Source organism: Lithobates pipiens, unplaced genomic scaffold (genome assembly GCF_037356315.1).
Source record: "Lithobates pipiens isolate NorthernLeopardFrog02 unplaced genomic scaffold, aLitPip1_a1.2 Scaffold_23, whole genome shotgun sequence".
In the NCBI taxonomy this organism is placed as follows: domain Eukaryota; kingdom Metazoa; phylum Chordata; class Amphibia; order Anura; family Ranidae; genus Lithobates; species Lithobates pipiens.
This window is the reverse complement of record NW_027507785.1, coordinates 25,214,805-25,217,551: the sequence shown is the minus strand read 5'-3', so window position 1 is coordinate 25,217,551 and position 2,747 is coordinate 25,214,805. Positions and strand designations below refer to the sequence as shown.

General features: G+C 41.4%; 1 pseudogene; it reads left to right on the top strand.

The window, feature by feature from the left end:
* The first annotated feature begins 250 nt into the window (after nucleotides 1-250).
* Nucleotides 251-1,002, top strand: LOC143927094 (uncharacterized; annotated as a pseudogene).
* Nucleotides 1,003-2,747: the final 1,745 nt, after the last annotated feature.

Sequence of the window (2,747 nt, the reverse complement as noted above, 5' to 3'; positions counted from 1 at the left end):
AGTGGGTTGACAATATACATCCTTGCCGCACTCCTTTCTCAATTTTGAGCAATGAAAACCATCCGAAAGAAGAAGAAATGCAAGAAAACAAAGTGGCTATCTGATGAGGCTATACAAATAGCTGAACAAAGCAGGAAGGCAAAAGGCAATGGATAAAGGGGAAAATATACCTGATTGAATGAAAACTTCCAGAGGATAGCAAGAAGAGACAAAGGTATTTGAATGCAAAGAATTAGAGGAAAACAACAGCATGAGAAAGACTAGAGAGCTTTTCAAGAAAATTGGAGAGATCAAGGGAAAGTTTTGTGCAAAGATGGACACAATAATTGACACAACTGGCAAGGACCAGACAGAAGCAGAAGAGATAAAGAAGAGATGGCAAGAATACACAGAAGAACTATACAAGAAAGATCTGAATGTCCCATATAACCACGATGATACAGTCACTGATTTTGAACCAAATATACTGGAGAGTGAAGTCAGGTGGGCCTTAGAAAGCATTGCTAATAACAAAGCTATCGGAAGTGATGGTATCCTAGCTAAGTTATTTAAAATCCTAAAAGATGATGCTGTTAAAGTGCTGCACTCAATATGCAAACAAATTTGGAAAACAACAATGGCCACAGGACTGGAAGAGGTCCATTTACCAGCACCAAAGAACGTTTGTACTACCGTATGATCGCACTCATCTCACATGCTAGCAAGGTTATGCTGAAAATTCTACAAACTAGTCTTTAGCAGCATATGAACAGAGAGTTACCACAACTACAAGCTGGATTTCAAAGAGGCAGAGGAACTAGAGATCAAATTGCCAACATTCGCTGAATCATGGAGAAAGCAAGGGCGTTCCAGAAGAATGTCTACTTCTGCTTTATTGACTACAGTAAAGCCTTTGATTGTTTGGATCACAACAAGATGTGGCAAATACTGAAAGAAATGGGGGATCCCTTCTGTACTCTCTTCTATTTCATAGTTTCAAAACCGGGAGCAGGATCTCACTGAAAAATCTGGTCCATATAAGCCCTTGTACACATGGTCAGAGATTCCAACAGAATGTGTCCGATCGGACCATTTTGTCGGATAACCCGACTGTGTGTGGTGTTCATTGGGCTGTTTCCGTCGGAGTATCCAACGGACCAAGTTTTCCAACTTGTCGGTAAAATTTTCCGACAACATGATCCGATCGGACCTTGTCCAATCATGTGTAGAGAATTCCGATCGTACAAAGTGCCACGCATGCTCAGATCAAATTCCTTCACCAAAGCTATTGGCTACTAGCCTGAACGTAGTCCCGTCGTAACAAAATAACGTCATCACGTTCTGAACGATCGGATCCGTCAACTTTGTCCGACCGTGTGTATGCAACAGTTTCGGACAAAATCCGACGGATTTGGTTGTCGGAATGTCCGACCGTGTGTACAAGGGCTTAGAGAAATGTTCGTTTAATACAACCATTCTAAAAATGACATCATAAGTTCTCTTTCATTGGTATTGGGTCCCAGCTTTAATAGCTCATGCTATCCAGAATTACAGTGAATGGTGCTTCAGAGGATGCAGTCAACACAGGGACGTACCACATATTGGTGGTCTTATTTAAAAGCTAAACCACATTTTGTTTCTTAACATTTGGCCTTGTTCATCCGCCTGAAAACCTTTGTTTTATATGATAGTTCCAAAGGTTGAGCGGATGGTCCCCTTCCATCATATGATGCCAGGCCTTTTCCATACCAACAGAAGTTGGCTACGTGCTTGTTCCTGGGTGCTAAACAAATGGTAGCCAAAGCCTAAAAGAAGCCCACAGTCCACTTCCAAGAAGCTAAGGACTGCATGAGAAACTATCCAGTGTTAATGAGAAACTATCCAAAGACCTTAATGATTCACAACCTACATTTCCTAAAGATGATACGTCCATTGATACCATTGTACTCTGTATATAAGAGTCCGTTTTTAATTGTTCAGGTGGAGCTCATGTTTTTTACCAAACATTAAAATACTTTTCATATTATTTTGACATGCATCTATTACTGTTTTTTGCTGCCTAAAAACCCCGTTTGTGGGGGAACTTGTTCTACTCTAAGATGAACCAATGTAACTATATGTATATACAATACTTGTGGGATCTCTCTAGAAGCTGGAAATGACTACAGTAGACACTGCTACTCCAGTGGTCTCCAGTCTCCACTATCTTTCGGGTCCTGTGCCAAGCGGCTACCCTGATGCATTGTGAACACAGGAAGTCAAACACTGGCCATGGGTGCCATTCAGAGAATTCTGTACATTTTCTCAATGAATGCAAAGCATTCTCTGTTTGGACGAAGTGAAGAGTGTGACATCACCACATTTGTCCTCTCCACCACATCCAATCAAAGAACACTTTGTATTTATTCAGAAAATTTTCAATTTTTGCTAGAAGAAAAGAGGAGAGGGCTGTTTCTGCTGTTCTGATTTATTTTTAGCAGAATAGCTACAGAGCTACAGCTGCTTGTAGTTTCAATGCCATTGATTACATTTGACTATGTGACCTTATTAGGTCAAAGATGTCACCAGCATCCCCACCCCGCAGCTGCATGTACACAAAGGGGTGAGGATGCTTACAACATCATTGACCTAATAAGTACATATAGCGATACCCTCACTTAAGAGGGCCGCAAGTTTGGTTTGGGTCCTGAGCACAGCTCCGCCAACCCCCCGGCAATCTGCACTACCCACTCTGGCACAGTTAGTATCTAGCAATACACATTAAATCA